Here is a 14839-nt window from a genome sequence, read left to right on the forward strand (position 1 = left end):
TCTTAGATGAAAAGCTCTGTTGTTGTTGTTGTTTTATATTGATTATGATGTTAGCTATGGGTTTGTCATATAAGGTCTTTATTATGTTGATGTATGTTTCATTTTTTTTTTCAAATTTTTATTCAAATTCTAGTTAGTTGAGATATGTTTTTTTTAACCCACTTTGTTAAGAACTTTTATCGTGAATGTGTATTGAATTTTCTCAAATGCTTTCTATGCAGCTATCAAGATTAATGTATGATTTGTTATCCTCCATTTTGTATATCACAGTAATTGATTTGCAGGTGTTGATCAATCCTCGTATCCCTGGAATAAATCCCCTTTGATTATGGTGAATGATTCTTTTAATGTATTGGTGAATGTGGTTTGCTAATATATATATATTATATATATATATAATATATTTTATGAGAGAGTGTGTGCGTGAAAAGGGGGCGGGGCAGAAGGAGTGGGAGAAAGAGAATCCCAAGCAGGCTCCACATCTAGCATGGAGCCCATCATAGGGTTCAGTCTTAGGACCTCAAGATCAAGACTTGAGCTGAAATCAGGAGTCAGGTGCCCAACCAGCTGAGCCACCCATGTACCCATGGTTTGCTAACAGTTTGTTAAGGATTTTTGCATCTATGTTCAACAGGAATATTGGCCTGTGGTTTTCTTTTTTTGTAGTGTCCCTGTCTACTTTTGGCATCAGTAGTGCTGACTTCATAGAATGCATTTAGAACCTTCCCAGGCTTTTCTATTTTTTGAAATAGTTCGAGGAGAGTGAGTATTAATTCTTTAAATGAGTGGTATAATTTGTCATTTAGTTAATCCATCTGGTCCTGGACTTTTGTTCATTTGGAGTTTTTTGATTACTGATTCATTTTTGTTACTAGTAATCAGTCTGTAGAATCTTTATATTTTTTCCTGATTCAGTTTTGGGAAAATATATGTTTCTAGAAATTTATCCATTTTTTCCTAGATTGTCCAATTTGTTGGTGTAGAATTCTTCATAGTAATCTCTTATCTTTTGTATTTTTAAAAAAGATTTCTTTATTTTAGAGAGAATGTGAGCAGGGGGAGGGGCAGGAGGAGAGAAGAGTCCTCAAGCCAACTCCATGCTGAGTGTGGAGTCTGATGTGGGCTCAGTCCCAGCACCTTGAGATCATGACCTGAGCTGAAATCAAGAGTTGGATGCTTAACCAACTGAGCCATCCAGACACCCTGAGTCCTTTATATTTTTGTGGTGTCAGTTGTTAGCTCTCTTTCATTTCTGATTTTATTTGGGTCTTTTCTCTTTCTTTCTTATTGAATCTGGCTAAAGATTATTCATTCTGTTTATCTTTTCAAGGAACCAGCTCTTGGTTTCATTAATGTTTTATATTCTTTTTTTTTTTTTTAAGTCTCTATTTCGTTTGTTTTGCTCTGATCTTTACTATTTCCTTCATTCTACTAATTTTGTGCTTTGTTTGTTCTTTTTCTAGTCCCTTTAGGTGTCAGGTTAGATGTTTTGAGATTTTCCTTGTGTCTTGAGGTAGGCTTGTATTGCTCTAATCTCCCTCTCAGAACTGCTTCTGCTGTGTCCGCCAAATTTATATTTTGATTTCCTCTTTGATGTCTTCATTGACCCATTGGTTGTTTAGTAGCATGTTGTTTAGTATCTATGTGTTTGTGTCTTTGCCATTTTTCCCCCCATTGTAATTGGTTTCTAGTTTCATACTGTTGTGTTTGGAAAAGATGTTTGATGTGATTTCCTTCTAAAATTAGTGCAACTTGTTTTGTGGACTAATGTGTGATCTATACTGGGTACTGTTCCATGTGCACTTGAAAAAAACATGTATTCTGTTGTTTTGGATGGAATATTCTGTATATATCTCTTAAGTCCATCTGGTCTACTGTGTCATTTTAAAACATTGTTGCTGAAGAGTGGGGAGGAAGAAGAAAAACACCACTGTTTCCTTTTTGATTTTCTGCTTGGATGATCTATCCATTGCTAGAAGTGGTGTGTTAAGTCTCCTATTAGTATTGTACTACAGTCAATTTCTCTCTTTATGTTAGTTAATATTTGCTTTATGTATTTTGGGGCTCCAAAGTGGGGTATATAGATGTTAAAATTGTTATATCTTCACTGTTATCGTTATGTAATGCCCTTCTTTACTTCTTGTTAAAACCTTTGTCTTAAGGTCCATTTTATCTGATCAAGGTATTGCTACCCTGGCTTTGTGTGGAATGTTTTTGTGTGTACAAAGTTTTTTCCATACCTTCACTTTCAGTTTGTGTGTATATTTAATTCTGAAGTCAGTTTCTTGTCGGCAGCATATAAATGGGTCTTGGTTTGTTTAATCCATCTTGCCTGTCTTTCAATTGGAGCATCTAGGCTATTTGCAAATTAAAGGAATTATTGATATGTACTTATTGCTATATTAGTAATTGTTTTCTGGTTGTTTTTGTAGTTCTTCTCTGTTCCTTTCTTTTCTGTTCCTCTCTTTCCTTATGATTGATGGCTTTTTTTTTTTAAGAGATGTGCTTGGCCTTCTTTCTCTCTGCTTTTTATATTTATATTTTTATTACTTATATATTTACATATATATAATATTTATATTATTACAATTATGCAATTATAAATATATTTATATTACAGGTTTTTGGTTTGTGGTTACCATGAGGTTCATATGGAACATTCTGTGTATATAGCAGTCTATGTAACTTGAGTTTAAATACATTCTGAAAAGAACTTTTAGTCCTTCATCCACATTTTATGAAAGTTTTCATATTTTACATCTTTTTGATTTGTAAGTCCTCTTAACTAAATTTTTTAAAGGCTTTATTTATTTATTTGAGAGAGAGCAAGAGAGCACGAGTGAGTGAGTGGGAAGGAGAGGAAGAGAGAATCCAAAACAGACGCCATGCTGAGTGCAGAGCCCAGCACGGGGCTTGATCCCATGATTCTGAGATCGTGACCTGAGCTGAAACCAAGAGCCTGATGCTTAACTGACTCAGCCACCCAGGCACCCCAACTCTCAATTAATTTTTTAGATGTAACTGATTTTACTACTTTTGTCTTTTAATCTTCATCTAGCTTTGTATATGATGGCTGTACTACCTTTATTGTATGTTTGATTTTTGAATGAAATTGTTTCCTTTCGTTTGCTTATTTTTTTAAGATTTTATTTTTAAGTAAACTCTGCACCCAGTGTGGGGCTTAAACCCACAGCCCTGAGATCAAGAGTTGCATGCTCTATTGGTTGAGACTGCCCGGTGCCCCCCAATTTTTTCTCTTATAATCTTTTTTTTTTAAGTATGGCCTTTTATTTTCCACTTAAAGAAGTCCTTTTAACATTCATTGTAAGGCTGGTTTAGCGGTGATGAACTCAGATTTTGTTTGGGAAACTATTTATCTCTCTATCAATTCTGAATGATTGTCTTGCTGAATAGTGTGATCTTGGTTGTAGGTGGTTGGTTGTTTTGTTTTGTTTTTTTCCTTTCAACACTTTAAATATATCATGCCACCCCATTTTGGTCTATAAAATTTCTGCTGAAAAATCAGCTGTTGTTTTATGGGATTTTCTTTGTTTATGACTAGTTGCTTCTATCTTGTCACTTAAAATTCTCTCCTTCATCTTTGACATTTTAATTATTATGTAACATGGTGTGGACCTCTCTAGGTTCATGATGTGGAACTCTCTATGCTTTGTGAACCTGGATATCTCTTTCCTTACCCAGGTTAGGGAATTTTTCAGCTATTATTTATTCAAATAAATAATATCAATAATAATATCATTTAAAATTATTTTAATAAATTAAAATTATTAATAAATGTTTTTCTGCCCCCTTATCTTTCTCGTCTCCTTCTGGGACCTCCATAATGTAAGTGTCTCTTGGCTTGATGTTATTTAGCTAAGAGATCCTGTACTCTATCCTCATCTTATTTTATTTTTAAGTTTTTTGGTTTTTTTTTTTTTTTTTTTTTTTAGATTTTATTTATTTAAAGAGAGACCGTGCATGCGAATGACAGGGAGGGCAGAGGAAGAGGGAGAGAGAGAATCTCAAGCAGAGTCTACACTGAGTGTGGAGCCTGACATGAGGCTCAATCTCACACCCCTGAGATGGTGACTTGAGCTGAAGTCAAGAGTTGTATGCTTAACCAACTGAGCCAGCCAGCCACTCTTTGTTTATTAAGTTTCAATTTTAATTCCAGTATAGTTAATATACAATGTTATATTAGTTTCAGGTATACAATGTCATGATTCAACAATTCCATAGTCCCCCAGTGCTCATCAGGACAAGTACATTCCTTAGTCACTCTCACCTTTCAACCCATCCCCTCACCTCCCTGCCTCTGGTAACCATCATTTTGTTCTCTATATTAAAGAGTCTGTTGGTTTGTCTCTCTGTCTCTTTTTTCCTTAGCTCCTATGTTTTGTTTCTTAAATCCCACGTATGTGTGATATCATATGGTATTTGTCTCTGATGAACATATTTCACTTAGCATTTGACTCTCTAGCTCCATCCATGTCATTGCAAATGGCAAGTTTTCATTCCTTTTTATGGCTGAATAATATTCCTCTCTCTCTCTCTGTGTGTGTGTGTGCACGCACACATGCCTGTATCCCTTTGAATTACTGTTTCTTTTTTCTTTTGTAAAAACCCTTTATTGCCATTGGTAGATTATAGAGTAGTTCTGTTTTTAACTTTTTGAGGAAACTTCATTCTCTTTTCCACAGTGGCTGTATCAGTTTGCATTCCCAACAGTGCAAGAGGGCTCCTTTTTTCTCCACATCCTTGCCAATACCTGTCATTTCTTGTGTTTTTGCTTTTAGCCATTCTGACAGGTAGGAGGTGATATCTTATTGCAGTATTGATTTGCAGTTCCCTGATACGATTGATGTTGAACATCTTTTCATATTTTGCTGGCCATCTATATGTCATCTGTGGAGAAATAGCTCTTCATCTCTTCTGCCCATTTTCAGATTGGATTTGGTTTTTTGAGTGTTGAATTTTATAAGTTCTCTATATATTTTGGATACTAACCCTTTGTCAGATATGTCATTTGCAAATAGCTTCTCCCATCAGTAGGTGCCTTTTAGTTTTGTCAATTGCTTCCTTCACTGGGCAGAAGCTTTTTATTTTAATATAGTTCCGATAGTTTATTTTTGCTTTTGTTTCCTTTGACTTGGGGAACCTATCTAGAAAAATGTTGCTGTGACTGATGTCAGAGAAATGACTACTTATGTTCTGTTCCAAGATTTTTATGGTTTCAGGTTTCACATTTAGATCTTTAATCCATTTTGAGTTTATTTTTCTGTATAGTGAGAGAGAATGATTCAGTTTTATTCCTTTCTATGTAAGTCCAGTTTTCCCAACACCATTTATTGAAAAGACCATCTTTTTCCAATTGTATATTCATTTCTTCTTTGTTGAGGATAAATTAACCATATAACTGGGTTTATTTCTCGATTTTCTTTTTATTCTGTTCTGTTGACCTATCTCTTTTTCTGCCTATACCATACTGTTTTATTTACTACAGTGTTGTAATATAACTTGAAGTCTGGAATTGTGATACCAACTGACCGAGCCACCCAGGTGCCCCAGTGCTGTTGGTATTTTGATAGGGATTGCATTAAATATGTAGATTTCTTTGGGTAATATAGACCTTTTTATCAATATTTTATATCATGAGCATGGAGCTTTCCATTTCTGTGTCTCTTTCCATTTCTGTGTCTCATCTTTTTTTTTTTTTTTTTTTCATCAGTGTATTATAGTTTTCAGAGTGTAAGCCTTGTACCTCTGGTTTAGTTTCTTCCTAGACATTTTATTATTTTTGGTGCAATTGTAAATGAGATTGATCCCTTAATTTCTCTTTCTACCACTTCATTTTCAGTGTAGAGACATGCAACAGTTTTCTGAACATTGATTTGATAACCTGCAACTTTACTGAGTTCATTTATCAGTTCTAGAAGCTTTTTTGGTGGCGTCTTTTGCAGACAGTATCATGTCATCTACAAGTAGTGAAAGTTTTATTTTTTCCCGAGAAATTTGGATGCCTTCATTTCTTTATGTTGCTATTTGCTGTGACAAGGGCTTCCTGTACTATATAGAATAAAAGTAGTGAGAGTGGACATCCTTGTCTTGTTCTTGATCTTAGGAGGAAAGCTCTCAGGTTTTTTTTTTTCCCCATTGAGTATGATGTTCACTGTGGGTTTTTCAGATCTGCTTTTTTACACTGAGGTATGGTCCCTTGACTTACTTTATTGAAGGGTTTTTTTTTTTTTTAAATCATGAATGGATGTTGAAATTTGTCAAATGCTTTTTCTGTATCTATTGAAGTGATCATATAGTTTTAATTTTTGCTCTTTATTTATGTGATTTATCATGTTGATTGTTTTGTGAATACTGAACTACACTTGTGTCCTGGGAATAAACTCCACTTCTTTGTGGTGTATGGTTTTTTAAAATGTATTGTTGGATTCAGTTTGCTAGTATTTTATTGAGGGTTTTTGTGTTTACATTCATCAGAGATACTGGTCTGTAGTGGGTTTTTTTTTTCCTTTTGTGATGTCTTTATCTGGTTTTGGTATCAGGGTGATACTGATCTCATAGAATAAATTTGGACATTTTCTTTATTCTCCTATTTTTTGGAATAGTTTAAAAATAGGTATTAACTCTTCTTGAAATGCTTGGTAGAATCACCTTTGAAGCTATCTGGTCCTGGACTTGTGTTTGTTGGGAGTTTTTAAATTACTGATTCAGTTTCATTGTTGGCAATCAGGCTATTCAAATTTTCTATTTCTCATGCTTCAATTTTGGTAGGTTATATATATCTGGGAATTTATCCATTTCTTCTAGGTTGTCCAATTTCTTGGTATGTAGCTTTTCATAATATCCTCTTGCAATTGTTTGTATTTCTATAGTGTTGTTGTTTCTTCTCTTTCATTTGTGATTTTATTTGGGTTCTCTGTGTGTGTGTGTGTGTGTGTGTGTGTGTGCGCGCGCGCGTGTTATGACTGCAGTCAGAGGTAAATCAATTTTGATCTTTTCAAAGAATCACCTGCTGGTTTCATTGATTTGTTCTTTTATTTTTTTTAAGTTTCTATATTATTTCTGCTCTAATATTCATTTCCTTTTTTCTTTGAGTTTTCTTTGTTTTTCTTTTTCTAGCTCCTTTAGCTGTAAGGTTAGGTTGTTTTTTCTTCTTTAGGAGGGCCTATATTGTTATAAACTGCCTTCTTAGAACTGCCTTTGCTGCATCCCAAAGATTTTGGACCTTTGTGTTTTCATTTCCATCTATTTCCATGTACGTTATGATTTCTTGGTTGACCCTTTCATTGTTTAGAGTAGCATGTTATTTAACCTTCATGTATTTTTGCTCTTTCCAGATGTTTTCTTGTGGTTGATTTCTAGTTTCTTAGTGTTGTGGTCAGAAAAGAGGCATGGAATGACTTCAGTCCTTTTGAATTTCTTGAGACAGTTCTGGAAAATGTTCCATGTGCACTTGGAAAGAATGTGTATTCTGCTGTTTTAGGATGGAATGTTATGAATATATCCGTTAAATCCATCTGGTCCAGTGTGTCGTTCAAAGCTCCTTACTGTTTCCTTGTTGATTTTCTGTTTGAATGACATGTTCATCGATCTAAGTGGGATGCTAAAGTCCTATATTTTTACTATGTTACTATTTATTATTTACAGTTGTTCTAACCTCTTGTTAGATTCTTACCTTTATTATTATATGATGCTTCTCTTGTCTCTTGTTATAGTCTTTGTTTTAAAGTCTATTTTGTCCAGTATAAATATTGCTATCCTGGTTATTTATTTTTTTTTTTTAAAGATTTTATTTATTATTTGACCAAGAGAGACACAGCGAGAGAGAGAACACAAGCAGGGGAAGTGGGAGAGGGAGAAGCAGGCTTCCCGCCCAGCAGGGAGCCCAATCGATGTGGGGCTGGAACCCAAGACCCTGGGATCATGACCTGAGCCAGGCAGATGCTTAACAACTGAGTCACCCAGGCGCCCCTCCTGGCTCTCTTTACACTTCCATTTGCATGATAAGCGTTTCTCTAGTCCCTCATTCTCTGTCTGCATGTGTCTTTAGTCTGAAATGAGTGTATTGTGGTCAGCATATAGCCAGGTCTTATTGTTTGTTTGTTTTTTTAAGACTTTATTTAGAGACAGAGAGAGAACAAGCTAGTGGGGTGAAAGGTAGAGAAAGAAGCATGCTGAGTTGGGAGCCCAATGTGGGACTCAATCCCGGGACCCTGTGACCATGACCTGAGCCAAAGGCAGGCGCTTAACTGACTGAGCTACACAGGTGTCCCCAGAATCTTAAATATTCCTTATTTCATTTCATTACATTGTTATTGAAGTACAGTACATGATAAAACATACACAATGTTTTGTTAGTTTCAGGGATAGGGCACAATGATACAATAACTGTATGAAAAGAACTTGATAGATATTTTCCCAAAAGAGACAACATTCTGAGAACTGTACATGACCTATCAGTAATGAGTTGTGAAAGTAAAGGAAACTTCTAAAGAATTATCAGTGATAGAAAGCATGCTGGTCAAGTATTCTAGATATTGGCGTGATCTATCTTTCCAATCTCTATAGAAAATAAACTTACACATTGTTGCTGTAAGAGGTAATCAGAGTATGTGGCCAAAAAAATAGGGAAATTGTATTCTAGAGCTGTGTCAGGCAGTGAAGAGGCAGAAATATTTCATTTTTACATAAAAAACAATTCAGTCATAAAGAACGCCATCTGGCTCTTTTTAAAATCCCTGTTAAGCATCTCACTCTTTTCTCAATTCCAGTGACTATCTTTATGACCATTACTTTAAATTCTCTATTAGGCATATTACTTACATCTGTTTCACTTAGGTCTCTTGCTCTGGTTTGGTCCTTTTCATGGGAATATTTCTCTGTCTCCTCATTTTGCCTAACTTTCTGTGTCTGTTTTGTTAGAAAAAAATCACCTGTTAATTCACCCACGTCTCTTGTTCTGAATGGCAATGGCCTTAGGAGGAAGAGGTCCTGTAGTGACCTGCATTGATTTGTCCCCTTTTTCCCAGGGCCTGGTACTTCAGGGAGTGTCTCGTATGTGTGTTGCATGAGCTCTTTTGCTGAATCCTTGCCTCTTTTCCCTTCAGTCCAGTACCTGTTTGCCTGTCATAGGCAGTGTTTGTTACTCCACAGGGGTGGGGTGTGTCTTTACAAGGTGTTTGCTGGTCTGCTTGTGAAATGAGACCTGCTACCATCACTGCCCCTGGAGAGGGCAGCAGGTGTGACTGGAAAGGGTGGATCTGCCTAAGTGTGTGTGGGGGGAGGGTGGGGATGGAGGTTGGGGCAAGTGGGGAGGCTTAGGATTTGGTGTTAGCAAGTTAGATAAGGAGTGTAGAGCTGCCCTGGGTCTTTTAGAGGGCTGTTGTTTATGCTGGTGGGAGGAGGAGGTAAAAGGCATGTTCCAGGTCTTTTGTTCCGGAAGGGGCTTCCCCATGATCCCTGCCGTTCTGAGTCATTCCTTCCCATTTGCTCCTGGTGTGTTTCAAAATGCTGGTTCTGGGCTGTATTTGCAAGACTGTTTGTGTTGGGGACTTGGCTTCTTAATATCCTCTAGACTCTGCCAGAGCCGAGACCTGTGATTTTTAAAATTGAGGTCTTACATTCTCCTGGTTGTAAGAACTTACTAAATTTGTTCCCTCTTGTTTTTAAAGAAAATGTTATGAGGATTCATCTTCCCTGTGTAGGCTCCCTGGTGTGAACTTCTGTTTTTTCACTCTGTTTTGCACCACCAACTCCTTCCCCACCATGGATGGCGGTGGTCCTTTTGTTCCCAAACTGTGTGTTCATCCTTTCTACCTTTCTTGATGTGGCCTCTTCCCAGTCTTCACTAGTGGAGTTTATTCCTCCAGTCTTCGGGTTATTTTTTGGGTTATTTATGCTGATGTGAGTGTTACTTAGTTGTATCCATGGGAGGGGGCAAGGTTAGGGTCTATTTACTCTGCCACCTTCTCAGTCTTTCCTATGCTCATTTAAAAAATTCCCATTTTCTTTGTGTTGTTCTGCTTAGGTGTTTTCCCTTGTCCTGCCGTCCAGATCACTGATCGGTTCTTCTGTATCCTCTAGTCTACGGTTAATTCCATCTACTGTATTTTTCATTTCAGTAATTATACTCTTCAAGTCAGATTCCTTCTGCTTTATATTTTCTATCTCTTTCTTGAAATTCTCACTGAGTTTATCCACTCTTCTCTTCAGTCCTTTTAGCATTTTAATGACCATTACTTTGAACTTTTTATCAGGTAGATTGGTTATCTCCATTTCGCTTCTAGTTCAGCGGCTTTTGTTTCATTCTTTTGTTTGGAGCATATTCCTCTGTTCCCTCACTTTGCTCAACTTTCTGTGTTTCTGTGCATTAGGTGGAACATCTACTTCTATTTTTTTCAAAAGATTCTATTTATTCATTTGAGAGAGAGAGAAAAAGCATGAGAGAAAGAAAGAGATCAGGAGCAGGAGGAGTGGGGGAGGGAGAAGCAGGTGCCCCTCTAAGCAGGGAGCTAGACATGGGGCTCCATCCCAGCTGGGATCATGACCTGACCTGAAGGCAGATGCTTAACTGACTGAGCCACCCAGGCACCTGGAACATCTACTTCTAACCTTGAGAGAATGGTCTTGTGTATGGTTGTCCCCTGTGAAGACTGTGCATTCCTGGTGACTTTGGTTGGTTGGCTGGAGCTGTTGCTATCATGGGTTGGGCATCTGGGGATACTCTGTACTAGGCTGCCCTGTTGGGATGGCTGGAACTGAAGTAGGCATGGGCCAGAGTGGTCCTGAGACTCTCTCTGCAGAAGGTACTCTGGCAAGATAGCAGACTCTGAAGTGGGTACAAGCCCTAGGCTGTTTCAGGTTGTCTTGTGCAGGGAGCTTTCAGGCATTAGACTGGAGCTGAGGTGGGCACAGGCCAGAGGACTGGGTCTTTTGTGTAGGTGGTGCCCCGCCAGGGTGACTGGAGCCAAGGTTGGTGTGTCCCTGAGGGCCGTGGATTGCACTGCATTGGGGATGCCTGGCAGGTCATCTGGGGACAAAATAGTGTAGGCCTGGAGTGTTCCAGGGGGTTTTGCAACCTGTGCCATCTTGAAGTGACTAATCAGGGGTGTTTCCATGGGCACCATGCTGGGGCCACCTTCATGGGATGGTTGGCTATGGAATGAGCTGGGGGATCTGGGGCTCACTGAGGTGGCAGGCCAGCTGGGGGTTGGGACATAAACTGTGGTGCTCACCAGTCCCTCTAACCCTGAGAGCATTCCAGCAGCTGGAACCCTCCCACAGTCTGGCAGGGTTCTAGGGTGGTTCCTTTTATGCTGGTTGCCCTTTAATTTTTTATTTTTTTTATTCCATTATTTATTTTTTTGAGAGAGAGCAAGTGAGCAGGGCATAGGGGCAGAGGGAAATGGAGAGACTGACTCTCAAGCTGGCTCCATACTCCATGTGGAGCCTGACACAGTGCTCCATCTCATGAACCTGAGATCATGACTTGAGCTGAAATCAAGAGTCAGATTCTTAACCCACTAAGCCACCGAGGTGCCCCTCTAATTGCCCTTTTAAACTATAGCTTTTTTTCTGTACCTCAGGGAGTATAAATGTGCTCATAGTCTCTGGGTACCGTCCCTCCCCAGGGCAGTTTATGGCATTGGGACTGAGGGTTCCCCTTGTTAGTGTGTCTCCATCTCTTGACGACATTCTCTGTGGGGTCTCTATTATTTGTTGTGGGGAAGCCGCTCAGACAGGCCTCAGCCCTTTTTCAGGAGGCGTCACTCTGTAGATGGGGTAGATTTGGTGTGTCTGTGGAGGAGGTAAGTTCAGGGTCTTAGATTGCCATCTTGGACCACAAATTCTTCCGAGTTCTACATGGTTGCAGAGTTTAACCAACCAAACAAAAAACCCCAAGAATAATGAGAACACTGCAGGCCAAACAGTTTTTGACTGAAGCTGCCCTTTGTTCCCTGGAAAGTCACTCTACCTGGTGGGCCATTTAGGACAAGGCTGTTTTTGGCCTAGCTAAAAACTCTCAGGACTAAGGAAGTAGGAGTTCTTCCAGTAGACAGATGCTTTACAGGTAGAGTCCAAGAGCAAGGGAATCCACACAGCTGCTTTAAATTTCATCAGGTCCTAAACCAGGTTATAGTTTCGCACTTATCAGCATTTGAGTGAAAATGGCTTTCACTCATGCAAAGACTTGGACTAAAGCCAATTGGCTTTACCTATATTTTTTGGTGACCCTCACGGGGTCTAGCACAGTGCCTGGCACACAGCTGTTGTTCAGTAGGTGCTTGTCTGATGAGTGGTGAGTGATGAATGGACAGATGAAGTCAGCTTACAGAGAAGACTGTGTCATATAAATTAGGCTGAGGAACAAGGAAGGTCTTCTCTAGGCAATTCTGGAAAGGAAACAAAGAAAATGAGGCTTCAGTATTTATTTAGTGCTGAATTTGCAAGAATTCAAATTTCTTTTGTTTTCATGTGTGGTTGTTGGTTTTGATTTAGTTGAATGTTTGGGTAAATAAGGGATCTGAAGTACGGGACCATTAACAGTGCTGATACTAGAATAAAGTAAGTATTTAATCAGTTGTAGTTGTTACTTTATTTTTAATGAACCTCAGGAGTTGTTTTTTAGCCAGAAAAGAGCAGCTTGCTAAGACGAGGCCTATTTTTGGAGGATTGCTGCCCCCTCGTGGATTCTATGGAAAGACAAGAATTTGAAGTCTCTTTGGGGCTTGAGGCAAATGGCTTTTCTGATTTGGCTCATGCTTTATTGAGGGGCAAAGGGCAGAGTACAGAGATAAATACTGCACAGTACTCATCCTCCAGCAGCTCACAGAAACCACAGGCTGGAAGGGACTTTTGAGATGTTAGTTCTCAACCCCTGTTCCTCAGAAGTGTGTTGGAAGAGGAGTGGGAGTGAGATGGACTTCTTGGGAGGATAATGCATTAAAAATAAACTAATGGAGAATGTTTTCTTTTTCTTCTTTTTTAAAAAAATATTTTGTTTATTAATTTGAATGAGAGAGAGAGAACAGTGTGGGGTTGGAGAAAGGACAGAGGGAGAAGTAGGGTCCCCACTGAGCAGGGAGCCCAATGCAGGATTCTATCCCAGGACCCTGGGATCACAACCCCAGCTGAAGGCAGACAGTTAACCGATTGAGCCACCCAGCTGCCCCTGGAGAACATTTTTAATGAGAATTTTCCTTCCATAAATTTTTCTTTGACATTAGACCTCCATTGTTTTTCTACTGCATTCTATCAAAAGACCAACCACAGCTATTTAGAAGAACCGCCCCCCCCCCCAGATATGGTAAGAGATATTCACACTTAGTTAGGAAACTTTTTTTGTTGTTGAGACATATGTTCCCGACAGTGATTTCCTATTGTGTTTTATAATGTATAAATCTGATACTATTTAGGGTGCCTGGGTGGCTCATTTGGTGAAGCATCTGCCTTCCACTCAGGTCATGATCCTGGAGTCCTGGGATCAAGTTCGGCATCCTGCTCCCTGAGCAGCGGGGAGCCTGCTTCTCTCTCTGACCTTACCCATTTCATGCTTGTCTTCTCTCTCTCTCTCTCTCTCTCTCTCTCAAATAAATAAATAAATAAATAAAATCTTAAAAAAATTCTGATACTACTTAACAAGGTAAACTTAGTGAAGGGAGACTTGTGTGCTAGATCATAGCTTGGGTAAAGATTTGAAATGAATCTTTTCTTCAGGGTAATTGGAACCGAAGCTGTGACTTCTAAGAGTTGCCCCTCAAGGGTGGGGTCAAGACCTGGGTTCCCCCACCAACATGGATCACTCGGCTCAGTGGCTGTTTGTGGAATTTCTAGGTGCAGAACATGGCTTGGTCCAAACACAGGCATTTAAAAAAATTTTTATTTTATTTTTGCAGTGTTCCAGCATTCATTGTTTATGCACCACACCCAGTGCTCCATGCAATATGTGCCCTCCTTAATACCCACCACCTGGTCACCCATCCCTCACCCCAGGCTCCTCCAAGACCCTCAGTTTGTTTCTCAGAGTCCACAGTGTCTCATGGTTCATCTCCCCCACCCCCGCCCCATTTCCTCCAACTCACTTCTCCTCTCCATCTCCCAATGTCCCCCTGTTATTCCTTATGCTCCACAAGTAAGTGAAACCATATGAGAATTGACTGTCTCTGCTTGACTTATTTCACTCAGCATAATCTCCTCCAGTCCTGTCCATGTTGATACAAAAGTTGGGTATTCATCCTTTCTGATGGAGGTGTAATACTCCATTGTAGATATGGACCACATCTTCCTTGTCCATTCATCTGTTGAAGGGCATCTTGGCTCTTTCCACAGTTTGGCAACTGTGGCCATTGCTGCTATAAACATTGGAGTATAGATGGCCCTTCTTTTCACTACTTTTGTATCTTTGGGGTACATATCCAGTAGTGCAATCGCAGGGTCATAGGGTAGCTCTATTTTTAATTTCTTAAGGAATCTCCACACTGTTTTCCAAAGTGGCTGCACCAACTTGCATTCCCACCAACTGTGTAAGAGGGTTCCCCTTTCTCCACATCCTCTCTAACACTTGTTGTTTCCTGTCTTATTAATTTTGGCGATTCTAACTGGTATAAGGTGGTATCTCAATGTGGTTTTGATTTGAATCTTCCTGATTGCTAATGATGATGAACATTTTTTCATGTGTCTGTTAGCCATTTGCATGTCTTCTTTGGAGAAGTGTCTGTTCATGTCTTTTGCCCATTTTTTTGATGTGATTATCTGTTTTTTGAGTGTTGAGTTTGAGGAGTTCTTTATAGATCTTGGATATCAGCCTTTTGCCTGTAGTGTC

The sequence above is a fragment of the Mustela nivalis genome, assembly GCF_964662115.1.
Source record: "Mustela nivalis genome assembly, chromosome: 3".
NCBI lineage: Eukaryota > Metazoa > Chordata > Mammalia > Carnivora > Mustelidae > Mustela > Mustela nivalis.